This window comes from Artibeus jamaicensis, unplaced genomic scaffold (genome assembly GCF_021234435.1).
Source record: "Artibeus jamaicensis isolate MK-2021 breed Jamaican fruit bat unplaced genomic scaffold, CSHL_Jam_final contig_233, whole genome shotgun sequence".
In the NCBI taxonomy this organism is placed as follows: domain Eukaryota; kingdom Metazoa; phylum Chordata; class Mammalia; order Chiroptera; family Phyllostomidae; genus Artibeus; species Artibeus jamaicensis.
In genome coordinates this window covers 56635306-56660824 of record NW_026521486.1, presented here as the reverse complement: position 1 = coordinate 56660824, position 25519 = coordinate 56635306, and the positions used below count along the sequence as shown (strand labels likewise).

Here is a 25519-nt window from a genome sequence, read left to right as displayed (position 1 = left end):
ACAGATGTGTTGATTTGGGCAAAAATAGCTCAGGAATCCACAGTACGAACAATTGTTCAAAGCCTTCTTAACGCCTAGAAGAAGCCCAGACATTTCTCCATGGCTTAAAATGATCACCAAATGTACTGCTTTATTTAGTTATCAATACATGAAATTGATAAAGAATCACATCTCAGATATACATTTTTATTAAGAAATACTAAAGTCGCATTTTCCTGCTCTTATAATTTTTCAGTGATTTCTAGATTTACCAAAAAGCTGTTGAAAATCGAGGCCACTTGGGTAGTTCAGTTCAAAATGAAAATCACTGACACACAACTCAGCACATACTTACTGACCACTCATAATGGGCAGGGCTGGAAGAAACAGACATAATAAAAAAATATTAAGTGTAATACTACGGAATAAGTGTACTCCACAGAGGCAAATACCAAGCAACGGGACTAGAGGGGAGAAAAGAGACTAATCTTTTTGAAGGCAGTTCAGAGGAAAGGACATGTGATAACAGTTTGAAGAAAGAGTAGGAGCTTGCTTGTGCACAAAACCAGAGAGGGTTCTCGCTGCATTCAGGGAATGCTGCCCTGACTGGGATGAGACAATGGGGGGGAAAGCAGCCGAAGATGAAGCTGTGGACAGGTCAGTGGAAGAATTATGGAAAGCTCCATCAGGTAGAATTATCAATAGTAAACCAAGAAAGAACACAGTCACACTGGAAAGTCAGATTCATCAATCAGGCTTTTTTAAATGACCTTGGAAATGACAATGCTACAGGTAGGAAGACTTGTTAAGGATTATAGCATTCTGAGTAAAGTGTACGAGTGTAAACTGGGATGCATAGGTCGTCAATTAATGTTCAGGGAAGGAAGAAACAAGGGAAGGAGAAAAAGAGGTTAGGAAAAAGGGAGGGAGGAAGGAAGCCAAGTCTTACCTCTCGTTCCTCAGAGAGGGCGGCAGGTCATGAGAGATAAAAGTGCCCAATGCAGTCTGCAGAAACAGCATTTTAATGTGGCGGAGGGAGGTTGGACTTCCAGCATTAACAAGAGACTTAAAAAATAATAACATCTGCAGAAATTTTACTGTCTTTGCTGATTTATTTCGAATAGTCATTTTAACCTCAAGAAAAGCATGTGTTACTGATTGGAATGTGATGTTACTGGCAATGTCTTTGTACATATTTTCCAAGACTTCATGGAGTCGGCTTAGGTTTGTCTTCCCTTAGACCAGCGCTCATGTTTGCTGAGGCTTTGCAGCAGCACAATGAGATTCCCTTTCCCATGTCCATGTTTTTATGTATGTTGTGGTTATTATCAAACTTTTCCGTGTTATAGCTAAATTTTTCAAGGTTACAGTTAAATTTTTTTATTTCTCTACCTCCTCCCAAACTTTCCAAAAGGTAAGGCACTGCAGATGGCTTGTAAGATAATACATTTTTAGCAAAGCTAAGTGTTTGTTCACATTTTCCAGAACATTTGCATCCAAGAAGAGCCACATGGGGATATATTTCCTCATTCTTTACTCATTTCAACACAGTTTGAGTTAAACATCTTGAGTTCAATGAGGTTAACTCTTAAAAAACAAGTGTTTTATAACCATTCTACAGAATTTAGAACTGAATCAAAAACAGTTGGCTTATCACGACCTGTATCAATTAGGAAATTGATGCAAAGTTAATGTTATCATGATTTCCAGGTTCCTATTTCTGTCAGTGCCAACACAGTTATTTCGGTCTCCTGGATTAGAAGCTGTGACATCCTTTTTGATCCTGCCCTCTTATGGCCCATTATAAGTAAGTTACCAGTAAGCCCATTTGCAACCTCATCTCAAACTGCCTCAATCCTCCCAATAGTAACTAATCTCTCCATCACCTATATTCTCTTTTTATCTCGTAAAATTATTTTGTTCAGATAGCAAACCAATCTCCAACAGCTTGAAATAAAAATGTACATGGTCCTCAACTGAACTGTATGTCACCTTCTTTTAGTATGTCTATTTTTGGCATTAAAAGAATTTTTAAGCCACTCAATGTGTTCCACTTTTTAACACTCAGATATGGGTTTTCAGAAAGGCCACATGCCACCAGCTCCATGAAGCAGTGAATTGGCCCTTGTTTTGGAAAACCTTCCAGGGATTTACCCAGAAATATATGTTCCTGAAATTCTGAACCACCATCATCAAAACCTGCTCCATTGTTAGTTGGGAAGTCCCACAGTTTCCCCTCTCCCATTTACCGGATCATCTCTTCAATTATCACCCTGAAAGGGCTGTTCATTTACGGCAGCTCCCTGCTTGGCAAATTCCACATCTCAGAGCGAACGAAGGGGCTGTTTCTGTTTCAGGTGTCTCTCAAGTAGCTGCCTGATGATGGAAAATATTAAGTCCTTTCACCTTGAATATATTGTTCCTAAAACCTTTTCTAAGAGCAGCAGTCTTCTCCCGCCAACACAATTGGCAGATCCTTCATGAAACTGTCTGGTGAGCTGGTCTGGTACCAGCTCTATCTGTGGCACATTGGGCAGCTTTCACATCTGACGTTATGGCACGGAATCTTCTTCTTGGTCTTTCTTCATCTTTCTGTGCCATTGAGTTCTCCTCGTGCTGCGGGAGCTACGTGAGCAGCTGGTTGTCTGCTTGTCAAAAGGAGAGACGCTGCAATGGCAGACGCAGCAGCTGCCAATTCAGGACTCAGTGGCTCGCTTCTCTTTTGGGGGCATCTTCTGTAGCTTTTTGAAGCCTGCCAGTTGTGGCCTCCAAACTTTTGAGTGGTCTTAGGTTGGGCCAATTTGTGGTTTGTAAATTTACTGTGCTTAATTTGACTTTTGTGCCCTTACTGATATGTTACAAGTTTGTTTTTTTTTAGTATCTTCCTTTTCACTGTCTTGGCTCTCTGTCCTCTTGGAAATCTCATCAGTTGAATTGGACTTATCATCTTTCTTTCTATAGATCACATTGTTACTATCAAAATATCTTTGAATATTATTTTTTTTGTCCTGACCGGTCTATAAGGAGTGCCAAGTAGCACAGTTGCAGCCGCAGATGCCTCTGGGAGGTGGGAAAGGCAGGGGAAGAGGTAGGATCACCAACACTCTTGGAAACATTGCCCAGAAACGAACTGAACTGTGAACAAAACTCATGTGTCACCTCTTTCATCTCACTATATTCTCTTAATTCTTTTACATTTCCTGTAACCATTATTAACATATAACTTGTATTACAGGTGTAACAATATCTGCCTGCTTTACTGAGAGAGGGGACAATATCTTATTCAATTTTTTAATCCTTGTCATGCCTGGTTTTCCATTTCTGTTCGTATAACTACCAACCACTGTTTGGCACATTATAGGCATATGGGAGCCAGTTAAAACATGTTTTTCAACAGCTAAGGATTTTAAGTGTCATCAGAAGACAGTTCTTAATAAATCATTATTTTCAGAGTGATTTCATAAATGCTCTCCACTGTCTGTCCCACCCAGTGTAAATTTCTCTGTCAGTTTTTCAATGTCTGACAGTATTTCCGACTGTACATTTTACATATTTATCACCAATTCCTAAACAAATCTTCTATTCCAGGTATCCTGGAATCACAACTGACTTCTATTCTCACCCTTCCACAATCCTTATTCCAGTAGATTTTGACCCAAATTGGGGTGACCTCTTCTGCTCTTTTCCGAATCCTACCCATAATTCTGAATCCAGCTTCGGCCCATCTCATCTATAACAACTTAAGAGGTCATTTTGATCTCTAATGCCTCCTTCCCTAGACTTAATTCTTTTATTTATAACATGTAGCATAGTTAGGTTTCTGTGACACTGTAGGTATGTTTAGGGTAATAGGTGGTAATCAGTTTATGAGGTGCATGAAAATGTAAGCATAACCACATTAAAGCCATATATTATGATTACAATAAACATTATTAACTATAATTTAAGTTCTTTATGAGATATAATTGCTAAAAAGACAATGTTATCAACAAAGTTATAATGGTTGTCTACCTTTTTGCGATTTTTTACAATGACAAACTTGCTGCTGCTGAAAGAAAAAAGAGAAGTATTTTTTGAGACCCCCACGCTGGCCACCATTCAGAGCAGTTTCATTTCTTTTTATCTTGTGGTAATACTTTGCTATTAAAGGAACAGCTCTAGTTTGTCACAATTCCTTAAACCAACCACGAAGCCAATGATGTGAGCTGCAGAACCAGCCACTTTCAAACTCAGTGACTTATAACAGCATTTATTCTCACAAGTCCTCAGGTCAACTATGGTTCCCCCAGTGTAGGATGAACTCAGCAGGGCTGCTCTGCTCCAAGCTGCAGACTTGTTTCATGCATCTCATTCTAGGGCCTGGGTTAAAATGAAGTTCACAACACCAGGGGCTAGCTAAGTCTGGCAGGCACATTGAAGGCATCTCTTTTTGCCCACTAACATGTCCACTAACATCATCAGATAGTCAAACCCAACATCAAGGGAGAGTAAATATTTGCTAAGCAATAAATCATACTATCACAAAAAGCTAAAACATTAGTGGATTTCCAGGCACTGGGGGTGACTGGTAAAGGGGTAGCCATTAAAAAGTAAGTATAAGCAAACTGAAGATAAAAAAAGATAATTTCAAAGAAAATTCTGGGGAAAAATTAAAGAAAATAAATATGACTTCAAAGAGTCAGTAAAGCCATTGTAGTTAAGAGCCTAGTTTCTTAAATTGGAGAGCTCCAAGTTCGAATTATGATTCTACCACATACATGGACCTGCAAGCCACCTCTTATACTTTAGTTTCCTCATATGTTAAGCAGGAATTAGTAACAACCACTTTATTAGATGATTGTCATGTGAAATGCTATCAGGTTCATATAGGTTACTGAACAGTTTGTCGTGTATACATAATCAATATCTGTAGCTATTTCTATTTTATTGGGCATATTTTCCTGTCGCTACACAACACCCCTATCTTCTATGAACAGCAGTCTCCTAAACCTGTTTCAAATAGGAGAGCTGCTAATTATAGTACCCAGGCCTCTAGCCACATTAATTGGTTCAAGGACACAAATTAGATAAAGCCAGCAGCAGCAATATAAATTCTAGTTTATTTCACCACTAATCTTCTTAAATCTCAAGGAGATTATGACTGGTCCCATCTTCAAGGAAGAAAGGAGGACATCTTGTTAGGAGAGAAAGCATAGATTCAACTTTGTAGAATGGACACCAGAGACAAGAAGAGGGTAGCAGTGAATCTTAATGGTTCAAGGTGTTGACTGTATTGAAAACACCTTGCATGGCATCTTCCTTTAACCTTATCTGCTTCAGTCAGTTGTTCTATTTGAGCTTCTGCTATGGCTGAACTACTCCTTGATTAAAGGTTTGAAAAACACTTGAGTGTTGGTCTTACTCTCTTGAATACCTACTGTTGCCATTGAATAAAGAAGCCCAGGCAAGCTCGCTGGTCCCAGGAGGAGAGTGAGAGCAGAGCCAGACTACCCTAGCTGAGGATATCCTGGTTCTGTTGGGTCCAGATGGCCCTCAGCTGTGTGCATCAGCAGAGCCACTAAGCTTAGCATGGCCTCGGTCAGCAATTGACCAACTCAGGTTTGTGGAAATAAGTAATTATTGTTATAAGCCTAAGTTTTCAGTGATTTATTTTGCAGATTTTTTTGGAAGGGCAGCAACTGACAGACACATTGGCTAATCAATTTCTATTCCTCCTTTTTTTTATCAAGGATGGTTATCAAGGACCAGAAGATACAAAGGGCAGAGATTTTAGTCAGCTGCCCTGGCATATGAACACATAAGAAAAACATCACACAGAATCTCTAGCTGTTCACTATGTATTCGGTCTGCAACCGAGATCAACAAACCATGGTCCTCAAGTCAAGTCCAGTCTGTGACCTGATTCTGCAGGTCACAGAATCAGGACCTTAATCCACATGAGCTAAGGATGGTTTTGGCATTTTAGGGTGTCATAAAAAAACGAAGATAAATATGTGACAGAGACCTGCAAATCCTAAAATATTTACTACCCAGACATTCACAGAAAGAGTTTATCAACCCCTGAACGAGGACACAAATATCTGTGGAACAGAATTTACCAGATTTAGTGGGAACTGAACTTCCTGTTGTCTGTAGTCTTTTCACATCATACTGTCAAAATGTAGTCAGAGTTTTCTAACACATGGCCATAGGAAAAGCAGAGCCTCTCCTCCTAGTATTGGAGGAATTAGGGATGAGATAGGTCAAATAAACTTAATCAGGGCCAATTTTATTCTTACTATAATTATGATATTGAAATTTTAGTAATGCTTATTTGTCAAATTATGAAAGAACACATTAATTTTAGAAGTTTTTGAAAATTGATGTATGTAAAGAAATGAAATTTCATGTTTAATTCTAATAAGTACAGGCAACTACATTTCACACAGTATTCTTTCTGACTTTGTTAAATGCATAACATTGCCTCACTGGGATAATACTGAATATTAAATTATGTAACCTGGATGTCACACTCATTATTAAAATTTAAACATTATTAAATTTTTAAAAAACCTCTATAAACACAATTTTAACAGATACATTAAATTTCACTCTATAACTTTAGGGCTATTAAATATTCTTACATGTTTAGACATTTGATAGCTTTTATTTTTTAATAATAAAGTTATGAATACCTTTGGGAATAAACTTTCTTGAATTTCAAACTATAATCCTAGGATAGATTCTAAGAATTGTTTTTACAAGATTAAAGAGCCTTGGCTGGTGTAGCTCAGTGGATTAAGCACGGGCCTATGAAGCAAAGGGTCACTGGTTCGATTCACAGTCAGGGCACATGCCTGGGTTGCAGGCCAGGTTCCCAGGAGGGGACACATGAGAGGCAACCACACATTCATGCTTCTCTCCCACTCTTTCTCCTTCCCTTCCTCTCTCTCTAAAAAATAAACAAATAAAATATTTTAAAGAAAAGATTAAAGGATATATGTATTTTAACTATTAATTAATAGTCCGGTTTCTTTGCCAAAATCGTTCCATGACACTATGCTACACCGACAACACTATTCCCATCAAGTTTTGTGAACTTTGTTAACATGGTAATAAATATTTTCCTATGAGTTCATTAATCACATGTATTTTTCCTTTATAAGTCATTCTGACCCTTCATTCATTTATCTTTTGGCAATTTTGGTGATTTTCTTAGGAATCTACGTGAACTCATTATGTATGAAAGAAAAAAGTATCACACTTGCTCCAGGGGTTTCCCCAATGTATTTTTATGTGTTTTATTTACATCCAAACATCTTAATTCTAACCCTATTAAAATAATGGATTTGCTTCTTTGTTATTTGTTTTATTATTTGCACTATTTTATTATTAATGTAATATTGATATATTATAGGAAACATAAAATGCTACAATATAGAGAGAAGAAAATAAAAAGTCAACAACAATGTTTATGGTAAAGTAGTAAATCAAAGATTTCTCAACCATTACCATAATCATGTTTTCTCCATCAATTGCAATGTAGATCCTATTTTAATCATTTCATAAAATTATAAATTTGTATTCTTCAAAGCACTTACCCATTTCCTATTTGGGCCTCAAGGTTTGTAGGAGGAGGAACAATGGCTCAGCATTGTACATAAATCTTGGATCATAGTTTTCATTGTGTCTCTGGGATAAATTTCTGAGAGCAAAACTATTGAGTCAAGGGTTATAGATACTTTAGGACTTGCCAGCTTGCCTTCCAGGATATTAATTCACATATCTACCAATGGTATCTAAAAGTGCTCATACTATTTTTAAAAATCTATGTTCATTGGCTATGTAAAGATGTTTATTTTTTGCATTTGTTTGGTTCGAATATCTGGGGTATTAAATATCGTTGTTCAGCTCCACATCCACCCCCCAGCAGCAGCTTGGAGATGCCGACTGGGGCTAGGACTCGGCAGACCCTTTCCCTTTGGCCGGCACTTTCCCATTAGACCCTGTGACCAGCAGTCCCTGCAAGGAGACTGCAAAGCAGGAGAAGGGAAAAGAAAGACTTCTTCCTTCCTGCTTGTTCCTCAGTCTTCCCAGCCTGGGCCCCTCTCCCTGGCAGCAGCCATTGGCTCCGTTTTCCTCCCACACTCCCAGAGTGACGCACTCCTCTCAGCGGCCCCAGCCCCAGCGGCCAAACGCTCTGTTCAGAGGTCTGGGTCTCAGGTCCACAGGGTCCTCCCATACATAAGCTTCCTGGTTGTGAAAACGCCAACCTCTCCCCTCTGTTCTTCCTGCTGTCGGGGTGATAGCGCACTGCAGTTACTATCACCTCATCTCAGAAAGCTCCACTGGCCCAGGCTACACTGCTTCTTGGACCCCAAGGTCATCCTAGGTAATGGCTCTTAAACTTGTATGCACAGGGCAATCGCTGAAGGAACTTTTTCAACCTTCCGAAGCAGAGGCTACACCCAGACCAATTAAACCCCAGTCTCTAGGGGTGAATTCAAGCATCATCATTAATTATTATTTTCTAAGCTTCCCAAGCGATTACAGTGTGCAGAGAAGTTTGAGAACCACTAAACTTGTCGCTGGTTTAAACTAAAGGACAGGGTTGCCAGCTCGATGCCTGATCAGGCACACATGCCTGGGTTGCAGGTTTGGTTCCCAGTCGGGGCACAAATGAGAGAAAACTAATCCATGTTTCTCTCTCACATCAATGTTTCTCTCCCTCTCTTTCTCCCTCCTTTCTCCTACCTCTAAAAATACATAAATAAAATCTTTTTAAAAAAGAAATAAACAAAATGACAGGATAATTTACATGATTTACTTGTCTAGAAAGTTGCTATTAGGGACTAATCACCTCTTTCCCCCTCTCTCAAGTCCCTAATTGCTGATAACAATAGAAACTACTTATATATTTTTAATGTTGGGCTAACTACATTTCTGTCTTCAAGTATGGGCCCAGAAAGAAAATGCATTCCTTGAATTCATTTGGTGCATTAAAGAAACCTCTTCATCCTTCAGGGAAGAGAAAAAAAAAGTGCTAACAGGTATTTTGGTTTCCTGGTCTGCAGGTTGGTTTGTTTAGAATGGCTTATAAGTGGCATTTGAAGGTGCTGAAACACCTGCGGCGCTCAAAAAAGTGTGAAATTCTTTTCTGCTTTTGTAAACAGTAGAGAAAATATCACCAGCATGTGAAGTTCCCCCTGAACGCCCTGCCGGCAGCTCAGGGAAGGCAGAGCTACCCGTGACAGAGTCGTCTGCAGGCAGACAGGAAGCTGTGATAAGCATGGCAGCGCGCGCCCTTGGAGAGGGTAAAATGAAACGCACGTTTGTGTTCGAGTTCCCTGGCAAAGGCTAATTTCTGCTCACAAAAAGTTTGAGTGTTTAGGAAACAAGAAATCAGAATGCACAGTGCCTGGACTGGGTTCGTATGCTTCATATTAATCCGAATGAAAAAAGAATAAATGCAACGGAAAGGAAGGGAGATAAAAGCAAAAGGGCAAACTACAGGCTTCTTCCATGTAAATGAGTTATTCTTCTTAATAAGTACTGCTCCTGCAAGTAATTAGCTGAATATGGAATCTGAATGAATGGCTAATGCTAAATAAAATAAGAATTGACCTCGGTCCACAGCTGTTTGTTGAAATGAACCCGGAGTGAACCTCTCACGGCGGTGGCCTCCCAGGCAAAGTCAAATGCATAACTGGTTCAGCTCGGCTAATTCAGACCAAAACCGCAATGCTTGTCTCAATTATCAGAATGTTTCAGGAGAAAATGATTTTTCTTGTGTTTTCCACATCATTTGCATGTACAGCTTGAAATAATGTATTCACAGGCACATCTCTTTTCTTTATATATTTTCCCTAATTTTCATAGAGCAAATATTTGAAGAAAAACAGAACCCACAGCTTATTAACATTATATTCTTTGAATTTCTTTGCACTGGAACAAAAACGCTGCCCATGGTGTACTTTCAGTTTTTCTTGCACCATTCTTAAACTCACTTCATTTTTTCAAAATCATTCAGTAAATGGTTACTCTGAGGTAGGCATCTCAATTGCTTTCCAGTGTAACAAATGAATAAAGGTATGGATGAAATAAGGTAATTTACTGATGTAATTAATTTATGATTGTTCTTTTTTTTTTTTCTTTCCCACTTTGTATGGAGTTGCCAGACCCATAGTAATTCCTGGCCTTGGGGATTTTGCTGGTTGTGGGTAAAGTAGTAGCTGCTTCTTTCCCAAATGAAAACAGCACCAATTCTATGGACTGTCACCCCCTAGAGAGGTGCAGATAGGTACTGGGTGTATCAGAAAGGTTCAATTAGGAGACAGAAATCACATAGTAATTTGAACAAGGACATTTTAATATAAACAATTATTAAATGTAATGATGGAGTAATTGAGAAAAAGAAAAAAGACCTCTAAGGCAGAAATTGACAAACTTTTTTCTGCTAAAAGGCCAGATAGTCCAAATTTTAGGCTTTGTGGACCATTAGGTCTCTTTTGCAACTATTCAGTTATGCCATTGCAGCATCAAAGCAGCCATAGACAAATATAAATAAATGAGCATGGCTGTGTTCTGATAAATCTTTATGATAAATCTTTATGTACAAAAGCCAACAGCAGTTTGAAGTTACTGAGCCCTGTTCTAATGAATCACCTGGGCTGTTAAACAGAAAACCACAGATGCAAAAGGACATCACCTATGCTACTCTTTTCAGATATGGGCCAGGACCAAGACAGGTCTGCCTGACTGGTCTAGAAATAAGTCCTTGCAAAATCACAAAAATTCCCAGGGCTCACACCTAGAAGAATGTGAGGTGTAGTAGTAAGACTTTTTTTTGGAAGCGAAAGGGCACACAGAAAAGGCTGCCACACTAACTTATCCATGACCAGGTGGCTTAGCTCTGCTTCGCTGTGGAAGAAGCCCAGCCTCTCGGGTCACGAGCCCACACTTAATCTTACCATGCCCTGGAGGAGGGCCAGGGCCCAGAGGTGCCATGCAGCAGCATCTGAAGCTCTAGTAGACTAGCTTAGTCTCTGTTTCCCTCTGGCCCATCTTCCTCATTTGGCCTACATAGCTGCCACGTCCAGGCCTGCACTGCTGCTGCCACAGGGAGGGAATGTGTGAATCCCTAGGCCCATACTGAGCTGTGATTACATTTCCTTTGGCTTTGGAGAGAGGCTTTCTTTTAAACTCCAATCTCTTTCCTGGGGCTATGCTATTTCCTCTTTCTATCCAGTCCTATTACTAGGTCTTCCAGGGTTTCCTGCCCTTATCCTATCCACTTCTTTTCCCGGATTTTTCCATACTAGACTCCTCCACTTTATGGTTGCCATTTTAGCTCCTGCTTTGCCTGCCTCATAGTTTTGCCTCCTCATCTGGTTTCTAATGCACATGCAGAGGAAGTTTATTCTAGTTGGTTCTCCCTACCCCAGTAGACCAGGCAAATGGATGGGTTGCTCTGCAGGGACATTGGAAAGCCCATCTTTCCTGTCCATTCATGTGTCCAAAGTGACTGTGATGCTGCCCCTTTCTAGTTAATCCAGTTTAATGCCTGATTCCATTTTCTCCCTCCCTTCGTTAATATCTAACAAACTACCTCCTGAAACAATATCAAACCTAGATTTAATACCCAATCTAATTGCTGTTTTAACCACTCCTGGAAACATAATCTTAATCAATAATTGGAACTTTCTGGTCAAGCACCAAGGAAGTAATCCATCAAATGGGCCCACTCCATTTCTCACAGAAAGAGCAGGCACTCGGCATGTTAAAAACCCTTTCCATTTTCTTTCACCAAAAAAAATATATGGTCTAAAAATAACCCTTTCTTTTCTTTTGCTAATAGCTTCCTATAAGACCCTCACTGTTAGTATACCCCTCTGAGCACCCTTCTAGCTGCTAGGTGGGATGCTGCCCGACTTGTAAATTGCTTAATACAGCCAATAGATCTTCAGATATATTTGGTTGAGTTTTGTTCTTTAACAGGGCTGAGAGAGAGGACCCAAGAAAAGAACAACTTGGAAAGTAAGCCAGCTTCTTCAAGTTGGGGTCCAGACCTGGGGTCCAGATGGCATAGTTAGGGTCCTCTGGATGGTAAAGTTCATTGCATTGTCTTGCCCAGAGCTGATTGACATTCTAAGGGCAAGGAGAAGAAGCCTCTCAAGTACTGACCAGGGAGTTTACTTACTGACAGGGCATTAGAAATGTCATTAGGAATGACAGTCAGTGAGATGGTCACCAGGCTGACATTGAGGCTGTAAGTTTGACAGCAGACTGCACAGGCAGAGTGCATAGATGGAACAACAGATCAGCCCCAGCAGCAATGCAGAAGATGTGGAAGACAAAAAACTGACTGCACAAAGGAACCAGGAGGGCCAACTTCTTCCTCCTACAATGTCCCTCCAGTGCCCTCTACTGATAAGTTGAGCATCATGCTTGCTGCAAGGCCAGTGATAAAAAGGTAGATTGGGAGCAGAGGTAATAAACTGATAATCATCACAATGCATAAGAATTCTTTTTTTAAAATACATTTTTATTTAGTTATTTTTCAAATACAGTTTTCTGTTTATTTCTCCCATCCCAGCCCACCCTTCCCCCATGCACCTCACCTCCCTCCCATTTCCACCCCCCTTAGTTATTGTCCCTGTGTCCTTTATACTTGTTCCTCTAAATCCCTCCCATTTTTTCTTCTTAAATTCCCTCCCCTTTCCCCTCTGGTCGCTGTCCCCCTGTTCTCTATTTCAGTGTATTTGTTTTTATTCTGCTTGCTTGTCTGTTTTGTTGTTTAGCTTTCTGTTAAAGGTGAGATCATATGGTATTTGTCTTTCAACCCCTGGCTTATTTCACTCAGCATAATGCTTTCCAGTCCCATCCATGTTGTTGCAGAGGGTAGTAGTTCCTTCTTTCTCTCTGCAGCATAGAATTCCATGGTGTATATGTACCACAATTTTTTGATCCATTCATTTACTGACTGGCACCTAAGTTGCTTCCAGCTCTTGGCTATTGTAAATTGTGCTGCTACGAACATTGTGGTGCATAGGTTCTTTGAAATTGATGTTTTGGGGTTTCTAGGATATAATCCTAGCAGTGGAATTGCTGGATCAAAAGGCAGGTCAATTTTTATTTTTCTGAGAAAATTCCATACTGTTTTTCATAATGGTTGTACCAGTCTGCAATCCTTAATTCACTGTTGGTGGGATTGCATAAGAATTCTTAATAATAACAGACAAATTCTACTATGGAACAGGTATGCATCTCAAGCCATAACATCAGTTGGACTTACTACAATTGTAAATGTTTTATTTAATTCCCTCCTTCTCCCACTGCTGGGCTAGCAAGAAATTCAAGCTCCATTTGTTTGGTATACCCACCCTTAGGAAAGAGGGGAACTAGCCGATCCTCCAGTTGCCATAGAAACATAGATTTCCATAAAAAATGTCTTGTATATCTATTTGAAGATCCATTCAGCTCTGGTGCTACTTATTTTGTACTACTACTGCCAAACCTTCTCTACTATGTTCCAAGATATGTTCCAAGATTGCTAGTATGATAGCAAGATTTTGCTGTCATATTTTGAAATTTTGGATCTATGCTTTCCATAAATGTAAACAAAATTTACAGACTGGGATTCCTTTGCATAAACATATCTATTTTCATTTTAAAAAATAAACACTTCTCAGTAGACTGTGGAACTTAGGAATAATGGCAAGGCTAAATCTCATTCTGGAATCATTACAGAGCTGGATTACCTGCTTCCAGTCCCCATGCATTGCCTTGGCGAGCCTTCCCTTTCTTCCTCTTCCTCAGCTTCCCCCCCACACACATGACCGTTATGGTCCTAACAGCCACAGCAACACACACAACTTTTTCTCTCCATTGATCCTCACAGTCACAATGCCAGACTAGGGAAATTGAGCTCCTTCTTGGAATAAACCCAGATTGGGAGTCAGACCAGAATCCCTAGAAACAAAGATTTCAGTTACTTAAATGTAGAATAACAGTACCAAGGACTATATGAGGACATGTTTTCTATGTAGCAGGCACTGTTCTCATGGCTTTATATATACTAACTCATCTCATCCTCATAGCATGCCTATGAGGAAGAGTTATTTTCCCCATTTAACAGATGAAGTAACTGAGGCACAGAGAGATTTGGTGACTTGCCCAAAGCTAAGTGACAGAGATGTATAGAATTGAAACATCTAAGCTTTAACAATCTTCACAGGTAACTCATTTTTTCAGCTTTATTGAGTTATAACTTACAAAACTGTATAAAGTATATAAAGCTTCACAGATGATTCTGATACGCAAATAGGATTGAAAGTCAATTATAAAGAAATATGTTTATTTGATCCGTACATTAAATTTTATTACATGATCTTACATTCCGTTCTAGCAATATTGTAGAGTTAATTAATTTCATTTAAGTTTTACAAAATTCTACAGGTGGAAAATGAATGCCCATGTAATATTTCACAAAATCTTAGCTTTAGTAACTATTTTGCTTTTAAGTTAAAAGTAAAAATGTCTGATGGTTTTCTTCTTACATTTGCTATCCCCTTATGACCCCAGAGCTCTCTACCTGAGTGTAGCAACTCATGCTATTACATGAGTTACCTAAAGCAGAATATTTGGGAGGGATTAAAATTGAAGTTGTTATGAGCATTCTTGAAACCAATGTCAATCAACAGCAGTATTTCAGGAGTTGTATAACAGGTGCACTAGGATACTGGATAGTATATATGTGTGTACATATACATATATATAGCCTTGCACTGCTTAATGACAGGAATACATTCTACGAATGTGTAGTTACATGAGTTCATTAGTGTGCAGACATTGAAGAATGCATTTACACAAATGTACATGGTACCACCTACTACACACCTGGGCTAGATGGTATAGCCTATTGCTCCAGGCTACAAACCTATAGATCATATTACTGTACTAAACACTGTAGGCAATTATAGCACAATAAGTATTTATATACCTCAACATAAAGAGGTATAGTAAAAATACAGTATAAAATATTTAAAAAACTGGTACACCCATATAGGACACTTACCATGAATGGAGCTTGGAGGACTGGAAGTTGCTCTGGGTGAGTGAGGGTGAAGGTCTCGGGCATACTGTACACCACTGTAGACTCTATAAGCAATGCACACTTAGGACACACTAGACTTATAAAGCAACACACGATTAAGTCAAGCACAAGAGAAAATTATGTAATCAAAAGATGCCATTAAGAGATATATAAGGCTGTTGCCAGCATAACATGGAGTATTGTTTACAGCAAATGTTTTTTAATAAGTAGAAAGAGTATACTCTAAAATAACAATAAAAAGAATAGTACAGTAAATGCATAAACTGGCAACTATCTTTTATCATCATTTTCAATTATTACATACTGTACATAATTGTATGGGCTATACAGTCATATGACTGGCAGTGCAGTAGGTTTGTTTTCACCAGCATCACCACAGACATGGGAGTAATGTGAGCTGCTTTGTTAACATAGCTACTGCGACACTAGGCAATAGGAATTTTCAGCTTCATTTCAGTGTTATAGAACCACCATTGTACATTGTACCTATGGTCTGTTTGCAATCAAAATACCACTATGTACATGGAACATATATTTTGTATATATTTTCAGATGGTTAAGTTTATCTCTCAAGAATAAAACTCCTGCAGTGTCCTACTGTCCAGATCCAGAATTGAGCAATAACTGTTCCATTATTAATCAGTATTAAAAAAAATGGTCCCACACAAATAACCCCCCCTTTTATTACAGGATCATAAGCATGTATTTCTGTAACATAGCAATATCACACTTCAGCACATCATATCATATTTTAGGTGAAATGTTCAAATTAAAACTATACATTTTACACCCATATTATTACCCTACCAACCACACTCAAGCAGAGGCCTTACTTCTGCTGTACTCTGAATTTTGAAACATTAACTCTTAATGCCATATTGTCTCAGATGTTATTGAATAATAGTTGTCTCTCTACACCCAAACCAAATAACAGGAAATAATGTATAAATAATAGAGCTTCTATTATTTTTAATCTTTAGTTCAAGAATTATGAGTCTAAGGAGGAGTATAGATGGGTTAGAAAAAAATTTGGGATGGTTTTATTCCCAGAGATGTATTTTTCCCTCACAGAGGTATTCAGAACAAATTAATCCTATACTAATTTTTAAATGTTCATGTTTTATGCTTAACTTTTTATCAAACAGCATTTGCAAACAACCTCTAATCAAGCCACAAGAAAGCAAGCCCAACGGAGTCACTACCATCTTTGTGTCTATTACTTAAGACACACAGCCCACAGAAGAACAAATATACAATTGCAATAAAAACATGATCAAACCATAATTCCAAAAGCTGATATGACCTATATCAGTAAACCATCCATAATTTAATAAATGGTCAAAAAATTCCTGTCTTCATGGAAACTGTAATAATGACATAAATAATTTTGAAGTGTTCATCACAGAGAAGTGTGAGGAGGAGTGTCATCAGAAAACTCAGCAGAATAGTAGCTCCCTCGCTCACATCCCTACTCAGCAACAGCGATTTGGGAGCCAGCCACAGACAAAAGTGCCTTTGTGGACATTACGGGATCCAGGTGGGAGACTGTGAACCCCTGGTGGAACCCAAGGTGGGCCATTTTAAGAAGGTAGGTGGTGGCTATAACCCAGCAACAGCGCTGTCCCACTCTGGCCTGTACTGCAGCCCTGGCCCTGTCTCACCTAGTTCCTGCCACCAGCACCGTTCACCAAGGGACCTGGGAGGAGTCACAGCCACCTGTACCCAATGATCTCAGTGCAGGCTGTGGACCCTGACATGGCATGTAACCTGGCAGCAGCCCCTCATAACTGCCAGTCCTCACAGCATGGGCACCTGGAGGGAGACACGCCCATCCATGCCCCTGAGGCAAGTTTACAAACACAGGTCCAGCTGCAGATCTGGAAGCAACCCCATAATCTGACTCCACCCCTCAAAGCCATGGTCCAGAGCAGCCCTGTCCTCCAAGACACCTGAAGGAGACACGTTCATCAGTGCTCCAGAGGCAGGCCCACCCACACTGGTGCAGCTGCACATCCTGAAGGGGCTCTGTGACATTCCAGCCCTTCTCAGCTCCAGACCCGGACCATTTCCTTCTGCCCAGAAATATGGTGGGAGGCACACTCATCTGCACCTCTGAAGGAAAGCCTGCCCAGCTGCAGATTCTGAAGAAGCCCTGTGGCTCAGTCTAGCTTCAGTCTGGGGTCAGTCTTGCCAACCCAAGGATCTGCCCGGGAATGGAGCCCTCCCGTGGACCCAGAGGGAAGCACACCCTCCCACACACCTGGATGTACACAGATGCCTCAAATGTAATTTGTTCAATAATTATAACCAGGATAAGACTGAAACCCTCCACATAATCTCCTACTAAAAAGCTTAAACAGTCCCATTCACCTTTCTTTCTCAGCACCATCATATCCAGATGGATACCAATCAAAGTTATGTGTCAGAAATAACTCTTAAAAATGTACTGCTGTTCCATTTTGCTGCCGCCACTTTTCAATTCAAATCCACATCACACAAGAACTGTTGCAATAGGGTCCTGATTTCTTTCCACTTAAATTTTCCACATGGCTTCCAGAGATGGTTTCATTAAAACATTCTTTTTAATTTAGAAAACAAAGCTAATCATCTCACTTCCAAATTAAAAACCCAAGGCTCTTATTTCTCATTGGTTATTGAATGAAGACTCCAGCTTCCTGATTTGGTAAATGAAGCTCTTTACAATCCAGCCCACTGTACTTGTGCCTTTTGAATCATCTCCACGTCCTCCCTCTCCGGCCTTATTGAATTTGTCTTGGGTTTTGGACACACCAATCCTTTCATAATGTTGCCTGTGCATAAGTTTCCCCCATTTCTAAAACACTCCCTCCTACCCCATTTTTTTTTACTTAGTAAACTACAGCCCACTGCTCAATACTCAGGTCAGTATTATGATGCCAAGTCCTCAGCAAAACTTCTTTGGCACCACTGGGAAGGCACTTTCCACACTGGTTTTTCTCTGCTCCCACAGGGCTTTGTTCGTATCTCTGTGGTATTATTATACCATGACATTACAATGTACCTATTTTCATTGCCTACTTAAAATAGAGTATGAGCTCCTCCCAAGTAAAGGTGAAGGTATATTTATGTTTTTAAAATGTCTCCTCACCTTCACCTGCAATACAAAAATGTTTCTTCTGAGTATGATACAAATTTGAAAAGCATACACATGTTTCTCAAATAAATGACTTGACATGATAACATGGTCAAAAACTGTAGTTTACAGCAAAGTTAATGTTTTCTTTGTAGAAATGTTCATGTATTAGAAACTATCAGATCCCCAAGATACCACTTTCTGGTGCATTTATATTAATCCAAAATCCAATTATTTAACCAGAAGTGATCTGTGCTCATTTAATTCTGTTGTAGAATGGGTGCCCTACCTAAATTCCATTTACTTCTTTCATCGTTCTTCTTCCTCCTTTTTGTCAGCCCTTTTCTTTATCATCCATTTCTGAGGCTCTTAGAGCATCTGCTGCTCTGTTCTCAGGGATTTGGACCCACCTATTCTGCCTATGACTGTAACAGGGAAGATCCCAAGGGGATGCAAGGACATGCCTGGGTCCTGTGCCCGGTAGCGCCAGTTTTCTTTCTCGCCGCCTCTGCCCTGATAGAAGTCAGGTTCCCAAACACCACCAAATCCAGAGAAAATCCCTTCACCTCTCCTCCCCTACCTATAATGACAGTGGCTTTAAAGAATCGCCTGTGAAGTCACATATAAAAATATGTGCAGAGTTGTGATAACATTCCTCATGTATATGACAAGCTGTCATAAAAAGGGGAGGATGGGCTTCTTCTATGAAGACCCAAAGGACAGAAGGATGACTGATATTTGGGAAGTACAGGGGGAAAAATACCCTAACAATGACAGCTAACAGACACTGGCAGAAGAGGCTTGTGAGGAGGTGAATTGCTTTCCCAAAAGGAATTTAAGTAGAGACAAACATTGCCCCAGTTTTGTCAAGGAGATTCAGGAAAGACAGAGTTATGAGCTCACCTCCAACAGGGAAATATAGGAAATCTACATCACGTAAAACTCTTTCTTCTTCTTTTTGTGTTTTGCTCTTCTCTTACCAGAGTTCCGAGACATCCAGCCAAGATCTAGGGCTACTGAAACAGAATGCTTCCACTAGCTCATCCTCATGTCCTTTGATGAACCTTGTTGCAATAAAAACTCAAACCTTCATAGGGATGGTTAGGTAAGTAAGAGTTGACTGTACCCATGACTTGGGGCACTAATTTATTAGTAAGTGTAAAGGGTTTGTATATGTTTTTCTAAGGGACATAATTCAGTAACGAAGAATGGATCTGTGAAGAAAAATCTAATACAATTATTTTGATCATTAACTTAAAGTCCTTAGATTAAATGACATATTTTTATGCCTTGTTTGTGCACAATATTTGCTTCCTTAGTATTAAGCATAGGAGCAAAGTCCCATTAAATCATTCCTACAGTGTTTTATAAAGTGAAAATTGTAGTGAGTTATTGGGAAAAATCATTGTTTAAATAGATTTGGCTTTTACATAACATTTGAATTATTTAATTGTCAAGCTATATTGAGTTCATTTCAAATTAATGCTAATTGGTATGGCCTTGATTTCCTCCCAAAGAAAAATATTTGCTAATTTTCCATTTCTGTCACAATAAAGAAATATTTCAGAAAATAGATCTGTAGCCTAGATTTCTGTGTGAATCCTCCAATGGTCCAACATGGCATTTTTGCTTTGTTGGCAAAACCTTTGCAATATTGTAATGTTACATTACCATGGAAATAGGTCAAGTTGTGTTTCTGAAATGAAATCACATATGTGAGAAATTGGACACCAGGAGGATTGTGCCCATGAATAAATGGTTTATTGTGCGTGACTTCAAATGGTGGGTTTAAATGACGCTTAGAAGAAATGCTCACGTTTTACCTCCTTCGCCCATTTGGAACTCGCATTGAATGCTTGTTTGGAAAAGGAAGGGTAGGTTAAATTTTATACTTGGAAATACATTGTTAAATTTTCAGATTTTATCCGCCATAAACCAAGAAATTTTAAAGCTGAATTGATCGTGACCACATGAGGTAGGATGAATTCAAGGAAAATTACTAGGTGAAAAGGGAAGAGCCTTTGATCTGGCCCCAGTTTCACTATTAATTAACTGTGATCTTGTGTAAAACTTTTAGCCTAGTCTCTAAAATGATGGAGAAAAAAGAATCAGATTACATAGATTCCAAGATTTCTTCAGAAGTTTTACAACTGAAAAGATATCTGCATTGCTCATGCGCGATGGCTTTTGGGCTGCCTTTATATTTCTATTCTTCCTCCTTAATCAATATTCAATATCAATTTGTACCTAAATTGTAAACATAAAATATACAATAGTACACAAATTCAATATGCAGTAGTCCTTCAACTAAAAACAGACCATTGTAAATGCACCATGTTTGTATAGTCACATTTTCACACTTTTTGAAAATGATATTAATGCTCTCTAAGTTACAAAAAATGGCATACGCTTTATTCATTCATTCATTCATCCATCCATTTACCCAGTATGCATTTATTGAATAATTAATTATTATGTTTCAGGAACTATTGTAAGTGATATGTATGGTGATAAACAAAACAGATGTGGTTTCTTTCTTGTGGATTTTTATCATCTAATTGTGATGAAATTAATGGAAACTATTTAAATATTAAAGTACAAAGTGTCACAAGAGCTATAAAGAATCAAAGAGCATTCTTGGAGAGATTTACAGGGTGAGGCTGGGGTGCTACTTTAGATTGGCCACAGCTTAACCGTAATAAATTACCACATGGAACCACCTTGCAATTGAGACCACCGTGTAGGAGGTCACTTTTTGCTGGTGGTGTTTTTATCAGGAATGACTGATTCCAGGGCCCTGGTTGTAGGCAGCTTACAAACTACAGGGGAGAGAGATGCAGCTGAATGCTGCCCGGTGGTATCCCCATCCACTCTCTCCTCCACGTCACACGTAGGTCTCCCTGCCTGTAGACACCCTCTCACCACCCCTGACAAAGCATCAGTCTTAGTCATTCTAAGGCTCCAATGGCTCAACCACTTCGCTTCTCTTCTAAAAGGCGTTGCAGGCCCCTGATATAAAGTATTACATTCTGAACAAGAGCCCCATAGCTCTTTCTATTAGGATCCTGGTCACATCAACAGAGACATAGTCTGACTTTTCAGTTACTGAAAAGAATAGGATGTGGACTCGGAAGATTGAGGATCCAAAGCTATTTCTATAAGTTTCAACAAGTTTCAGCATCTCTAGATATTAAAGATGGGTATATTTACATTATAGATTATTAAGAAAAGCAAGATAAATGAAAATACACTTTGAAACTATGTACTGCTGTATAATTGTTTGTCTTATTTTCCCTTCTCTTGTAGTCTCAGTAACACATACATTTCTTCCTTCCCCCTCCCCCTTCCTCTCTTCCTTCTTTTCTTCCCTCCTTCCCTCCCCACTCTCTTTCATTTTTCTTCTTTCCCTTTTTCTTCCTTCTTCCCTCCCTCCTTCTCTCTCCCTTGTTCCTCCATCTTTCTCCCTCTTCATTACTCTCTTCTTCCATTCTTCCCCTCTTAAAGACTTTTCTCAGTTTCTGCTATACATTAGGCACTTTGTTAGTAGGTTCAGTGCACAGATAAATGAAAACGAAGAAAAGCATAAACTTTAGAATCAAACTGAGTCGAAAACATATGTATGTATGTATCTTTGCTGAGTGTTTAGCACAGTTCCCAGCACATTGTCTGTGATCAAAACATTCAGGATTCACAACAGTGTAATAAACTTAGAGGTAATAGTCTTTATTTAGGAATATTGTGGAAATTTTCACATATAAAAGACCCTTGGGATGGGTTTTGAGAGATAAAGAGGAGCAGCAATAACCTGGAAGTAATGATATTTTGTTCTCAGATTAGTAAGTTGAAGAAATGGTCAGAAGTTTTACTCATTAATTCATACTGATATTTACTGAACACTATTATTTGAGGACCAGGCTAGGCAATGAATATATAAAAATGAATATAATGTTATTAAGAAAGTTTTGATCATGTTTTTGGAATGGTAATGATATAGCTATCATGCTGCTAGGGTTGTGTGTAGTATCAAATATATATGTATATAAAATATAAATATATGTTTATATCTTTATCTTTTAGATATACATATGATCCATATTTAGGAGGTGTGCTTCATTTTACCCACAAAGTGAGGGGGCTGAAGGGTATGAGTACATACAGATGGTTTGGACATGAGTTGATAAGCAGCATAATAGGTACTATATATACGTTTTAAATTTTCCTCAATAATAAATTCAATAAAATGGATATGATACAGTCAGTCCTCCCTTTCAGAGCCAAGTGTGGGACATGCACTGGATGCCAGTACTTTCTTTGCAGTGCGGTATTTGCATAAGGCCATTTATAATACATAAGGCATGAGAACAAAGTTAATGACGGATATTGAGGTTCTGGGCCATTCTATATATGAATGCTTTTATTATTCATCACATTAGTGGCTCCCTTGATAGGGACCATGGTATGCTTTCTTTTTTAGTGTGAAATAGATGGGAGAGGCAAGGTGGATATCTTGTAATAGAATACTAGACAGTTCTCTCATTCTGATAATTATGTAACACTTCCACTGAAGCTTCTGGAATACTAAAGTTCTTTCAAGAGAAGCATAATCTATCACTTTTCTTTAGAGGGATTCAAAATTGGAAACAAAAAGTGAATCGGTCATTATGCTGCTGCTGCATAATGAAATAGCTGGTGTGCTATTACCTCGGCATTGCTTTCTCACAGCCTTTATGATTTTACCTGCTTCCCGAATGTCTGCATTTAATACCTCTCTCCAGATGTCTTCATCTTCATTTCATTCCTGCTTGAACCTAGTTTTCTTTTTTGCTCAGATTCCTAAATTCTTTATGCTCATTCATGTAGTTTCTTTATCCTATGATTGCTTGTCAAACCACCACATTTAATGTCATTAAAATTGTCAGTGCTGCCCTGGCTGGTGTAGCTCAGTGGACTGAGCACTAACACCAGCACTGAGCACCAGTGGACTGGGCCTGTGAACTAAGAGATCGCAGTTCCATTCCCAGTCAGGGCACATGCCTGGGTTGCAGGCCAGTTCCCAGCAGGGGATGCACGAGAGGCAACCATACATTGATGTTTCTCTCCCTCTCTCCTTCCCTTCCCCTCTACAGATAAATAAATAAAATCTTTAAAAATTTTTTCAGTGCTGTATTACTACCTACAAGGTCTGTCTGGGAAAAGTCCAGCCATTGTTAATATAACGAGAATGGTTTGCACAACATCAATGTGATCTAGCAGCCAAGGAGGGTGGACTGGAATGCAGATGCATGAACAATTATGACTTCACTGTACTAGTCAGTGAGGGCAGTAGATGCTGTTGAGTATGTGTACTGTGTGTCCATCACATTAAAAATGACTGAGTGAGTATAGCAACAAATCTGCATCAAATTTTGCATTAAGCTTGAACATCACTTTGCAGAAACTATTTGGATGATTCAGAAGGCTTTCAGGAACAATGCAATGAGTGCAGCATAAATAAAAGTGTGGCACAAAGATGGTCAAGAAACTGCTGAAAGTGATCCATTTTCTGGAAGGTCTGCAACAAGCAGAACACTTGAGAGTGTTGAACGTGTACCAGCTGCAATCAACAAAGATCAGAGACTGACAGTGTGAGAACTAGAAGCTGATCCTGGGGTTCCAAAAACTACTGTGACTGAGATTTTGATGCAGGATCTTGGTATGAAACCTATTGTGGCAAAATTCGTTAAGAAGCTTCTGCTACCAGAGCAGAAAGAACATTGTACTGCAGTTGCTAATGACTTGATTTAAACCACTGCCAATAAACAAGATTTCCTCAAGAAGGTTGTAACCAGAGATGAAACATGGTTCTATGGCTATGATCCAGAAACAAAGGCCAAGTTGTCCCAATGGAAGTCACCTGGTACTCCAAACCCAAAGAAGGCAAGGCAAAGTCACAGCAAGATCAAGACCATGTTAACTGTATTTCTTGATTGGGAAGGTGTTGTCCATCATGAGTACACCCCTCCAAGCCAAAAAATTAATAAGGAGTACTGCTTCAGTGTTCTTCATTAGTTGAGAGATGTAGTACAACAAAGATGGCTGTCCTTATGGGCAACTGGTAACTGGCAGCTTCGCCCCGACAATGCAGCCACTCATGCAGCATTTCTTGTGGAGTTTTTTTGTGAAACATCAAATTGCTCAGGTGGCTCAGCCCCCTACAACCCAGATTTGACACCCTGTAACTACTGGTTTTTCCCAAAATTAAAATCACCTTTGAAAGGGAAGAGATTTCAGACCGTCGATGAGATTCAGGAAAATACCATGGGGCAGCTAATGATGACTCCAACAAAGGATTTGCAGAAACTATTGAACAGTGGAAGGGACACTGGGAGAACTGTGTGAGGTCCCAAAGTGCCTACTTTGAAGGGGACTGAGGCATCATTGTCCTATGTGCAGTGTTTTTATTATCTTGTATTTTCTTTAGTAAATGTCTCTGTTTTTCTACTACATGGCTAGATACTTCCTGAACAAACCTTGTATTCTAGGTCATTAAATGGAGATAATGTGTGGGAGGGAGCTACAAATTGTGTTCCATTAATTAATCGACTAAAAATTAAACTTTTTGATGTTAAAAGGCATAATAAATGTTTTTCTACCTGATGATAAAAATATTCATCTGAGTGTACTCATGTATTTACTTCTTATATTCCATCTCTTTCCAAAAGTGACTGAGTTATATTGACCATGTAGCTCATTAAAATAAATTAAAAAGTAAAATCAAGGTATCAAACAAAGAAGCAGCAAATATTAATGGGGACTAATTCGGTTGCTTTCATAATTAATCATAAAATTTGACTGTCCTAGAATTGCACATCAATGTTTGACAATCTTCTTTTCTTATCACTAGTTATCAAAAGAACATTAGCTTTTGTATGAGAAATGATTGAGACATTTTACCTCTGTAATTTACTAGACTAATATCCTAATTAAACTAATGCCAATTTAATTGTTGGATATTGAAATATTTACATAAAAATATTGTATCTATTTTATAATTAGATTCAATGAAGCAAAATATATATTGAATAACTTTTAGGATCTTGGTTGAAAATGAAAGAGAGAGAAATTGCATGGTAATATTTGATTTACATATACAATCAATATGATGAGTTCTATAATAAAAGGATGTGTGAATATTTTGGGGACACAGATTAAAAGAGATATCTATTTATTCTATATTGTTCATGGAAATGTAAGGGAGGCAAATAAGGAGACATTTGGGTCATCCCTGCCCCAGCAGAAAAAGCGACACCCACACAAAGAACCCACTCAAGCCACGTAAGCATCTCAGAGACCCA

At 38.9% G+C, this 25519-nt stretch overlaps 1 pseudogene; it reads right to left on the bottom strand.

Moving 5' to 3' along the window:
• Window positions 1–1951: 1951 nt before the first annotated feature.
• The window catches only part of LOC119065848 (28S ribosomal protein S31, mitochondrial-like), a 58983-nt pseudogene continuing 35415 nt past the window's right edge, over window positions 1952–25519 (bottom strand).